Below are 12642 nucleotides of genomic sequence, written 5' to 3' on the forward strand. Positions count from 1 at the left end.
TTAAAGGGGAAATCTGCAGTTGGAAAAAGAACAAAACCAACACCATGCCAGTTGTTTTTGGTAAACGGCTGAGGGATGGAGCTGGAGAAATGGAACCACTCTCAAATGTATAGGCAGAGCTATGGATGCAAGGACTGACCATCATGAGATCAGAATTATTTATAAGTTATATTCTTCAAGACTCAATATATAATTTATTTATACATCTAAAAATGGATGTAGCAACTAAGGATTCTTGCACATGCTCCCACTTTACTGCTTCAGATAAAAGGATTGAAATCATTTCACGACTGATTCTTTTTTTTCAGCCTTGATGTCCTTTATTTATTTTACGGTGTTTGTTTATTGTGTTTTAAAATAACAGGCTCAATTATTTCACCTCCGGGTCTTGTTGAAATGAGAGGAAAGAGCTCCCACTTGTATTTAGGATTATTATCAAAACCATATTCTGCTATTTGAGACAATGCATGCAGATAAACTAGGTTAGTACACTTGTTTACTCCTGAGCCCTCAGACATCCTCTGTTCCTATGGGAATTCACTGCTCCTTTAAAATGATACTCTACAGAAAAACTCTGGACTTCCCTATTGCTGGGATACGTTGGTTTGAATATTTTTCTTGTTAGATTTTAAATACCTGGTGTGTCAAAACTAAAAGCGGAGAAATAACATTTAAGCAAATATTTTTGGTTATTGGTTATTTCCTAAATGTTAAATGTGTTTTTATAAGGATTATTTTATTTTTTGAAGCACATTTCATAGGGCTTTATGTAAGTGTTTGTGTTTTTAGCATCAGAATATCAATATCCAGGTAAGAATCTCTGGGATTGTCTGATTTTTTTTGCTATTTATTCAAGCATTTTTGATCACTGTTCACAGGTGGTAGTCAGTTTTGGACTTCTATCAAGATGTGCCAGTCAAAGTCCAGGCAGACTGTGTTCTGAAGTTTTATTGTGTTCCTTCCTTTTTTCAGACATTTTATACAGACAGCAGTTGACAGGTTTTCATAGCAAGTAAAAGTAGAGACTCAGGGCTAGAAAATGGTATATCATACACCACAATTGAGGAACAATGGGAAAGTCATTCTGCTTTGAATGTTGATGAACTTGTAACCTCACCTTTGAAAAAAATGGCCTTTGAATGTTTTGGTACACCTAATGGAGAGCTCTTCTTTGTCTATACCCATTCAGCATCATTCACTTCCTCTTAAGCTTTAGCCTCACCCATCTCTTTAAGGGTTGATATGAGTGTTCTGTCCTAACAACATTCAAGCACCCAAGCTAACTGGCTAACTTTGGCTAGCTTGCTAACTACTTCCAGACACAAATGAGAGAACAGCTCACTTTGACCATTTTACTCACCCTAGCAGAGCTGGTTAGGATATTTTATGTTATTCAGAGCATTGGTGACTGCAACTGTACTGATGGCAACAATTTAATTACACTTTTTTTTGTTGAGCGTTCATACATTTCTCAGTTATTCTGAGCTCTGGCACACTCAGACGGGAGTGCTCTGAAATCGGAGTAGATAGCCAGAGCGAATTTACCAGCTACGTCTATCAACAGCTGTCACAGTGACATCATGAACATTCTATTGAAATGGATACTTGCATAGAGGAGTATTTTGTTAAGACATGTAGCTAGCTAGCTAAAAAATGAACCATAATCCCAACTCGTGAAGTTACTACCCTGAATGAATCGGCAGGTAGCTAACCTACCAGGTTCAATGTTAGCTAGCTAACATTAGGCTTTAACTTGCAAAGCAAATGGCTCTGAGATACAAATAATATTACTACACAGATCATACACGTAACGTTAGCTAGCGAGCCAGCTAATGTTAGCTAGCTAGGTTAATGGTTTGAATCCCCAAGCCGAGTAGGTGAAAAATCTGTCAGTGCTCTGGAGCAAGGCACTTACCCCCCTAATTGCTCCTGTAAGTCGCTCTGGATAAGAGAGTCTGCTAAATTACAAACATTTTATGTAAAATGTGGCACTCCTTTCTTCCATCATGGAGTGCTTTGAGAGGCTAGTTTAAGAATCATGTCACCTCCACCTTAGCCAACACCCTAGACCGACTACAATTTGCATAGCGCCCCAACAAATCCACAGAGGACGCAATCGCCAATGCACTGCACACTGCCCTATCCCACCTGGACAAGAGGAATACCTATGTAAGAATGCTGCTAATCAACACTATACTGCCCTCCAAGCTAGTCACTAAGCTCAGTGCCCTGGGTCTGACTTCCTGACGGGCCAACCCCAGGTGGTGAAAACAGTCAACATCATCTGCGCAACGCTAATCCTCAACACGGAGGCTCCTCAAGGGTACATGCTCAACCCCCTTCTGTACTCCCTGTTCACTCATGCTACACACGTCTCCAACTCAGTCATCAAGTCTGCTGACAACATAACAGTGGTAGGCCTGATTACCATCAGGGAGTGGTGCTAGGAAAATAACCTCAATGTCAATTAAATTAAGTAACTGATCTTGGACTACAGGAAACAGCAGAGAGAGGCTGAAAAAAATTGTCTTGGCCCCTAAGACCCTTACGCACGTCTACAGAGGCCCCATCGAGAGAATTTTATCAGGCTGTGTCGTCGCCTGGTACGGCAACTGCACAAACCACAAACGCATGGCTCTCCAGAGGGTTGTGCGATCAGCCCAACGCATCATCTGGGCCACACTGCCTGCACACCAGCACATCTACAGCACTCGGAATCACAGGAAGGCCAAGAATATCGTCAAGGACCTCAGCCACCCAAGCCACGGCCTGTTCACCCCACTACCATCTAGAAGGTGGAGACAGTACAGGTGCAATACTGTTTTACATACTGTCTTACCCACTTTATACAGGACCTTCAGAAAGTATTCACCCCCTTGACTTTTTCCATATTTTGTTGTATTATAAAGTGAGATTAATTGATTTCATTGTACGATTTACAGGAAAAAATGTACGTGTAAATGTTATTTTTATTAAAACACTATCTTGACTAGATAAGTATTCAACCCCCTGAGTCAATATACACTGAGTGTACAAAACATTAGGAACACCTAATCTTTCCACGACAAACACTGACCAGGTGAATCCAGGTGAAAGCAACGACCCTTATTGATGTCACTTGTTAAATCTACTTCAATCAGTGAAGGGGAGGAGACAGGTTAAACTCCAAGTACAGTTAGGACACATGGAAAGGAATTTTCTTTTGCATTAATCATGCAAACACATTTATTTCTTGTGGCACAGCGTCTGTAAAATGGAAACTTATGCTCTTCTGTTCCCTATCCATGGAATTAGTCCACTGCACCACCAGGATGGAGCTAGCTTGCCATGTTTTACTTTTTACTCATACCCCAAACCCCATTTCAAAAGAAACAAGCACTCATTAAGATCAGGCGTGGCCTATTAGTGGGCACCCAACGCACCTGAACACACTTAACAAGATGAAGGATTGAGAGTTTTGTTGACGCTGAGAACGGAATGTAAATGTTTTTAATAAGTGACCGTCTTTAAAAAGCAATGAATCCCTTTGAAAACTATGTGGCATCGACATGAGTTAGTAACAGTTATTCTAGTGTCCAAATTGGCTACAAAGTGTAAATAGGATCATTTTCCTAATAAAGTCAGTCTCGTCTAAAACTGAGCAAGGACCATACGTGCGTCACAATGGGTAAATTGAGTTTGGGTTTTGATTTGACGTTGTACATTTGCCCACTAACATGGGGTGAACAGCTTTAGTGATGGCTCTCTATCCAATAGCATAGACCGTGCCCAGCCGCCCGGATTTGTTTACAGAAGACAATACGTTGCGCTTTTTTAAAACTTAACACCTTTGTTAGATTTAAAATTGCGCAACTAAAGCATCCTCTGCAAAAAACATCAAAAATAATTACAGATTTCAGATTTAGCTTAGATTCATTCTGATGATTTTTAGGAAATGAAGTGAAGCTTCCGCCTCTACAGTGTCTGGTGGGGGATAAACATCATTAACCAAATTCGGAATCGGCCAGGAAACACACCTCCAAGACCGAAATCCCATTTTTCTAATGCGCAACAGAAAAGACACGTGCCAATTAGCATGTTCAGTGGCTCTTTAAATAATTCTCAGAACGTTTTTTGAACATTACTAATGTTTCATGGAAAGTTTTCCTTATGTTCAGAGAACTTAACTTAAAACCATGAGGAAACCTGTAGAAAACGTAATGCTGAAGTACTGAAATTCCCCCAAAATAACGTTGTTTCTTAATGTTCTCGGAACAACTTAAGAACATTACTTTAAATAGATCCATGAGGAAACCTGTAGGAAACGTTATACTGAAGTACTGAAATTCCCACCTAAGAAACCTATGGTTCTCAGAACGTTATGTGCTAGCTGGGAATGGACCTACTGTATACAGTATGTTTTTCTGGCCTGCAAATTGATTTGGACGAACAAATCTGTGCTATTTTGAAATCGCGATGTGGCCCTCGAGCCAAAATGATTGCCCACCCCTGCCATAACCCCTTCATTACCCCTGCCTTGCCAAGGCACCACTGGGGTGAAAAAAGCCAGGAGGGGAAAGGACAGGGTTGAAGCTAACTGTGGAGTGAACAGAGGAAGGTGAAAGGGAGGAGAGTGAATGAGAGCAGCGCAAAAGTAGGAATAGGCACACCGGAGAGAGGAAAGAGGAGGGAAGGGAAAAGGCACACCGGAAGCTTGTGTAATTTTCCTTCATTCGTTTGATCTGGGGTTCCAGCAGCTGCTGCTACTTAGAGCATTTGCAGTTGATTAGAGGGGGAAGTGGGTGGCCAGAGAGTGGCCAGATTTGGTAGTCCTGTCCCCCCTCCCCTTCCCTCTCGAGCTGGATAATTGGGTGGGGGTGTTAGGCTGCTATGAGGGCGGGGCATGGGGCTGCCACTGTTTGGAGCCTCAGAGGTGGATATTGTTCCTAATGTATTTGTAATGTAATGTAATTCACACAGTGTGGTGTCGCTCTGGTTAGCCTCTCTTGTAAAGGCCACGCCCCCCCCCTCATTTCAACACTGCAACATGTACACTGCATTGCATTACATGAGGTACCTAACGGGTTAACTCCACACACTGCTACACACGAGGGTATTCAAAGTTCCTAAGGCTACTGTGGGTAACAGCCGTGTGTGTAAATTGGGGACTGATTCATAATGGCAGGAGATCACAGAGGGTCTGGGTAGAGCAGGAGAGGGGGAACGAGACACCTCAGGCAGTATGAGTAGAGTGCAGCTGCTCTGATCTCTGCTTTTACTCTCTGGTCATAAACCTGCTGCTTCAGTGTGTATCCGTAGGGCCCTCTCGTCCTCCATCCTTAACCCATTTCCCCTGCTTCTCAGGCCCTTTATGACCTCTGACATTAACCTAAACCGCCCCCGGCACTAACATCATGGCCCCTCCATCTTGTACTTCTGACTCAACTTTTGTCAACAGACAAAATATCATGATACTTTTAAACCACAAGGGTTTTCTCACCCTTCTCATCCTTGTGATGTGCCATATAGATGGAGGTGAATAAGATGTTAATCCTTCTCTCTTACCAGTTTGGTATCCACCCGGAATGCCTTGGCAGCTCAATGTGCTATTGGCCGAGGCGGGCATTTCCTATGACATCTTGCTGGAGATGGAGGAGATCAACAAGGACTTTGTTGGTATGTTTGGTTTCACCTTCACGTGTTCACCTCTTGTGTTTCGGTCTATAGACAATATGCACCACATTTTCTCTGTGGTGTGCTTTGATCTCATGTGACATGTGCTGTGATCTCTTTTTCTATGTCTCAGAAACGGACCTGGTTCTGGTGATTGGTGCAAACGACACAGTGAACTCTGCAGCCCAGGAGGACCCCAACTCCATCATCGAATCCATGAAGAGTGAACGAGTATACACTTCAAGGGGGAAGAAAAGGTAGGGAATGGGACTGCAGCCCCTGTCAAATGTTGACTGTCACAGAAGGGCTTGTTGGAAGTTGAGCTGATTTACTCCGGCTCTCCAAATGGTGAAGGGTAATACTGGAGCGGGTATCTAACATGGGCTCAGAAGGAAGCTATTCGTCTTTAGTTCTGTTCAAGTCCTAGACTTCCAGATTCAGGGGCCTCTTTCTACGTACAAACACTTGCGTTTGAACACACGCATGCACCCTGTACTCTTTGTTACTGAGGCAACAAAGCCCTTACCCAGGTGTACTAGCTCCAGCAGGCACAGATCTCACACGGCTTCCATTAGCGGTGACTCGCTCCCTCTGGAATGATGACATTTTGGAGCATCCGAGTGGAACTTTTCCTAAATGTGGGATTCATATTGCTCACCACCCCACTTTAAAACGCCTTCATTTCTACAGGTTCCCTTGGGAAATCAGAGTTTGTGAGCTTTAATACTACCAGCACCCCAGCCCTCTACTATACTGGGCTGTATTAACATGACGTGTGTGTTTATATCCCTCGGACCTGCTGGACTGTTGAAAATGTTATTTTCATTGTTCTTAAAGTGACTCAGACACTTGAATTAATAACCTTCCACTTGTGGCTCATGTTTATATGACGCTGTGTGGGGCCGGTCAGGCTGTGGTGCGGATGGGTGTGCTGGGCCGGGCTGTGTGTGTAGTCTAACTGTAGATATAAACAAACCAGGAGGGGCTCCTCAGTGCCACCGTAGCCAAGCTTGTCAGAGCAGACAGAGGGCATTCCTCTGGTACAGTACCCTTGCCTCGCCTGGTGGACGGTTAGGTGGCTGGTGATTCAATGGTCCAGGCCTAGCACGACCGTGCCATAGCCACATCCTCTGGTGCTGATTGCCAGACTAAGATTACCTCTGTTTGCACCCTACCCCTGTCCCAAATAAAACCATCTGTCCCGTGTATTATGGATGAGGGGGTTGGGGAGTCTGGACTGGGATGCCCTGCCTAGAGAGACTGGCTAGGGTAGGCCTGGGTGTCCCAGACCCTTACTCTAACCCCGGCCGGAAGCACAACCATAGTGGGAGTGATTTACACTCTTCTCTCACAGGAGGGTGTTTGAGTCAGTGCATGCTTGTATGTGTGTGTTTTGTGTTAAGAGTAGTGTTTGTGGGTGGGGCCGCACCATGGGAACACTAGCCACTACTGACCCTTTCCTGCCTCTCTGAGTAGATTCGGACAGTCCTCCTGTTGATTTTTGGGTCTCAGTATGACAGAGGTTCTCTTCCAAGTATCTTTCAGCGTGTCAGATAGCAGGGAATAAAAGTCTAGTGGTGAGAGCACCGCTCTGGTTTTACTTATTAAATTATTGCGCTGCATTCTGTGCCTCCAAAAACACATGCTCACAATCACAGGATGCTCCAATCTATTTCCCAGGTCTCTCTCTCTCTCTCTCTCTCTCTCTCTCTCTGCCTCTCTCTGCCTCTCTCTCTCTCTCTCTCTTTCTCTACAGACACTAATGATGCTTAATTTTGTAAATGGCCAACACTTAAATGCCCATTAGTTGTGGGACAAACTTACTCTTCTCCTCCAAATGGAGCCCTTCCCCCTACATCTTCCACTTACATGCAGGTGCATGCAACATTTAAACCCCTGTTGAGGTATGTTCATGGATCCGTGTTAAATGTTTACCAAATTAGACAAAAAGAGGTGCTTTCACAGTTGGGGTTGTCTTATTTACTATAGCATGTTTAGTTTCAGAAAAAAACACTGATTGCTTTTGATTATTTGTAGACATACAGTGCCTTCAGAAAGTATTCACACCCCTTGACTTTTTCCACATTTTGTTATGTTACAGCCTGAATTTAAAATTGAGATTCTTTTGTCATTGGCCTACACACAATACCCCATAATGTCAAAGTGGACTTATGTTTTTAAAAATTGTTTTAATTACTACAAAGATACAGTGGTCCTTCCTAACTTCGCTGCCAGAGAGGAAGGAAATCGCTCAGGGATTTCACCATGAGGCCAATGGTGACTTTAAAACAGTTAGAGTTTAATGGCTGTGATACAGTAGGAGAATTCTGAGGATGGATCATCAACATTGTAGTTACTCCACAATACTAACCTAATTGACAGAGTAAAAAGAAGGAAGCCTGTACAGAATACAAATATTCCAAAACATGTTTGCAATAAGGTACTAAAGCAATTAAATGTTTGTCCTGAATACAAAGTGTTCTGTTTAGGACAAATCCAATACAACACATTACTGAGTACCACTTTCCATAATTTCAAGCATAGTGGTGGCTGCATCATATTATGGGTATGCTTGTAATTGGGAAAAAAAAGAAACGGAATGGAGCTAAGCACAGGCAACATCCTAGAGGAAAACCTGGTTGTCTACTTTCCACCAGACACTGGGAGATGAATTCACCTTTCAGCAGGACAATAACCTAAAACACAAGGACGGATCTACACTGGGCACCCTAGTGGCGCAGCGGTCTAAGGCACTGCATCTCAGTGCTAGAGGCGTCACTACAGACCCTAGTTCCAGGCTGTATCACAACTGGCCGTGATTGGGAGTCCCATAGGGCGGCACACAATCGGCCCAGCGTCGTCCGGGTTAGGGTTTGGCCGGGGTAGTCCGTCATTGTAAATAAGAATTTGTTCTTAACTGACTTGCCTAGTTAAATAAAGGTTAAATAAAAAGAAAATACACTGGAGTTGCTTACCAAGAAGACAATGCTTGTTCCTGAGTGGCCGAGTTACAGTTTTGACTTAAGTCTGCTTGAAAATCTATAGCAAGACCTGAAAATGGTTGTGTAGCAAGGACCAACAACCAGTTTGACAGAGCATGATGAATTTTGAAAATAATAATGGCAAATGTTGAACAATCCAGGTGTGGAAAGCTCATAGAGACTTACCCAGACAGACTCACAGCTGTAATCGCTGCCAAATGTGCTTCTACAAAGTATTGTCTCAGGGGTGTGAATACTTAAGTAAATTAGGTATTTAATCAATGCATTTTGCAACAATTTCTAAAACATGCTTTCACTTTGTCATTATGGGGTATTGTGCGTAGATGGGTGAGAAAAATCTATATTTAATACATTTTGAATTCAGGCTGTAACACAACAAAATGTGGAACAAGTCAAGGCATATGAATATTTTCTGAAAGCACTGTAGGATAGAACAATGTATCAGGCATTCTTTCTCGGTTGTGTAAACGGCTGCAGTCTATGCTGAGCCCCTGTGTCCATGTCTTTTTAGGTGGTTGTAATGAAGCGTTCTCTGGGAGTGGGCTATGCTGCATTGGACAACCCCATCTTCTACAAGCCCAACACAGCCATGTTGCTTGGAGATGCCAAGACGACCTGCGATGCTCTGCAGGCTAAAGTCCGCGAGGCCAGCTAGTGAGCCGTGGCTGGTCCAGTAGGGCTCGGGCCTGTCTGACTGAGCAGCAGGTGGGATGGAGAGGTGGTGCCTCCATCCCACCATCCTCCATCCTGCCCTGCCTTTCTAAGGTCTTCGAAAGCCAAATCAACAAACAGATCACTGACCATCTCGAATCCCGTACCATCTCCGCTGTGCAATCTGGTTTCCGAGCACTAATGTTACGGTCAGGGGTGCACCTCTGCCACGCTCAAGGTACTAAACGATATCATAACCGACATCGATGAAAAGACAGTACTGATTTTGCAAAGCCGTCTTCAGATAGAATCTAATGACCTGGCCAAGGATCTTTCGTACCACTCTGTCAATCACCATATTCTTATCGGCAGACTCAGTAGCCTCTGTCAATCACCATATTTTTCTAATGACTGCCTTGCCTGGTTCACCAACTACTTTGCAGACAGAGTTCAGTGTGTCAAATCGGAGGGCATGTTGTCCGGTCCTCTGGCAGTCTCTATGGGGGTGCCACAGGGTTAAATTCTCGGCCTGACTCTTTTCTCTGTATTTACCATTCTGTAAACTTCTAGCCCATCCTTGGACACTGAGCTATCTAACCTCCAAACGAGCTTCAATGCCATACAACACTCCTTCCGTGGCCTCCAACTGCTCTTAAACGCTAGTAAAACCAAAAGTCTGCTTTTGAACCTTTCGCTGCCTGCACCCGCACGCCCAACCAGCATCACCACCCTGGATGGTTCCGACCTAGAATATGTGGACATCTATAAGTACCTAGGTGTCTGGCTAGACTGTAAACTCTCCTTCCAGACTCATATCAAACATCTCCAATCTAAAATCAAATCTAGAGGTGGCTTTCTATTCCGCAACAAAGCCTCCTTCACTCACGCCGCCAAACTTACCCTAGTAAAACTGACTATCCTACCGATCCTTGACTTCGGCAATGTCATCTACAAAATAGCTTCCAATACTCTACTCCGCAAACTGGATGCAGTTTATCACAGTGCCATCCGTTTTGTTACTAAAGCACCTTATACCACCCACCACTGTGACCTGTACGCTCTAGTCGGCTGGCCCTCGCTACTTATTCGTCGCCAGACCCACTGGCTCCAGGTCATCTACAAGTCCATGCTAGGTAAAGCTCCGCCTTATCTCAGTTCACTGGTCACGATGGCAACACCCACCCGTAGCACGCGCTCCAGCAGGTGTATCTCACTGATCATCCCTAAAGCCAACACCTCATTTGGCCGCCTTTCGTTCCAGTTATCTGCTGCCTGTGACTGGAACGAATTGCAAAAATCGCTGAAGTTGGAGACTTTTATCTCCCTCACCAACTTCAAACATCTGCTTTCTGAGCAGCTAACCGATCGCTGCAGCTGTACATAGTCTATCGGTAAATAGCCCACCCAATTTTACCTAACTCATCCCCATACTGTTTATATTTATTTACTTTTCTGCTCTTTTGCACACCAGTATCTCTACCTGTACATGACCATCTGATAATTTATCACTCCAGTGTTAATCTGCAAAATTGTAGTTATTCGCCTACCTCCTCATGCCTTTTGCACACAATGTATATAGACTCTCTTTATTTTCTACTGTGTTATTGACTTGTTAATTGTTTACTCCATGTGTAACTCTGTGTTGTTGTCTGTTCACACTGCTATGCTTTATCTTGGCCAGGTCGCAGTTGTAAATGAGAACTTGTTCTCAACTAGCCTGCCTGGTTAAATAAAGGTGAAATTAAAAAATAAAAACATTTGCATTCCATTCTCTTCTTTGTAAACCATTCTCTTCTTCCATCAATGGATGCAGTAAAGAGAACAATCGAACTCGACCAAACAATGGCAACGCCACTCGCGCGTCTCCCCCATCAAAATTAGCATACATTTAGGCTATTGTTTATATGTGTATTGCACGCTATTTTGGGGTAACAATAACAGTATGTTCATGTCATCGTCACCAATCAACTGCATTACACTGAAAACAGCTTCAAGTACCATCACTGATTTCTATACGCTAGCAATGCTACCAGTTTATATGGACAGGAGTTAGCATTTAGCAAGCCTTTTTTAACACAAAATCTGAACGGATTTGTAAGATCATATTTTTTTTATGTGCGTCAGTGACGCCGTACTTGTTCTTTCCCCTACCGTCTGCGTTCCATTGAACTCTTTACCGCATGTATTCTGTCTTTCCAGACTTGTATTTATCTTGTTATATTTTGCTTTGCGCTGACTAGAAAGGTTAGCGTATGAAGGGCTGTTATTCACTTACACATGGTGGCACAATAGACAGCCAAATCATATAGTTGGTGTTAGATTGCCATTTGCCATATTTCTGTCCAGTTTTCAGTCATAAAGTAAAGAACAATATATATATTATTTAGACAAGACCCTATTTGTAAATTGTTAAGGCTAAGCAGGCTTTGCTGCACAAAAAAACTTTCAGAAAATGTATAGTGTCATGGTTGGGAGATACAGTGAGTGCTTTCCTCTCTGGTTTATCATGGAAGCTCATCCCTCAATAAACCTTGATTTAAAATATGTTTTTGCTCGTTCTTCTCTCAAACACACTACAACAGTTTGAGGCTTGCATCATCTGAGCACATTTATGAAACTTGGAAGGTCAAGTGTCCACACTTTCACTAAGTTGTTATAGCTTTATATACCCATTTCATAGCTAGTCTCAAACATATGCAATTAGAAGTTCTTAAAGCTGTAATAGACACGGAGGAATTGTGTGTGTGTGTGTGTGTGTGTGTGTGTTGTGATGTGTGAGACAAATACATGGGTGGAGTTGCTGGCATGGAAGTGACGATTTCAAATGAATAGGATTGCATGTGTTTGCTATGAGGGTCACTTCAACGTATAACAAGTAGCACTCAGACACCCTGCTATCTCTGCTGATCCTCCTGACAGACATGTGAGGGCGTTCAGGGGGAAACCGCCTCTTGTTTGGGGAGAAGTGATGTTACTGAAATAAGGGTTAGGTGGCGGGCGTACTGTACCTCCTCTACTTTAAGTCTGTCTTTTGTTTGGCCAGCAGCATTTTTCCAGGGCCTGAGGATAAGAGGAAAGCCAACATGTTCTATGGTGACAATCCACCCTTATCCTCACCATCCACTTGGGATTGCCTTTCATTTCTGTCTTGTTGAAAGCCAATTGATTTGTTTTCCTTGGCCTAGCATGCGATTTCTCAAGAGGGTATTGCTGCGTTACAGTATGTTTGCACTGTATGATAAGCAAATTATGTTTTGTTTTTTAAAATCTGCAACATCTGGATCCGTCTATTGCTATTTGGGACCTTCAATTTCAAGTCCAGTTCAATGATACCCCT

General features: G+C 43.3%; 1 pseudogene; it reads left to right on the forward strand.

Moving 5' to 3' along the window:
* LOC112219741 overlaps positions 1–9373 on the forward strand; it is a 34076-nt pseudogene extending 24703 nt beyond the window's left edge.
* The last annotated feature ends 3269 nt before the right edge of the window (positions 9374–12642 follow it).

The sequence above is a fragment of the Oncorhynchus tshawytscha genome, linkage group LG20 (assembly GCF_018296145.1).
Source record: "Oncorhynchus tshawytscha isolate Ot180627B linkage group LG20, Otsh_v2.0, whole genome shotgun sequence".
NCBI lineage: Eukaryota > Metazoa > Chordata > Actinopteri > Salmoniformes > Salmonidae > Oncorhynchus > Oncorhynchus tshawytscha.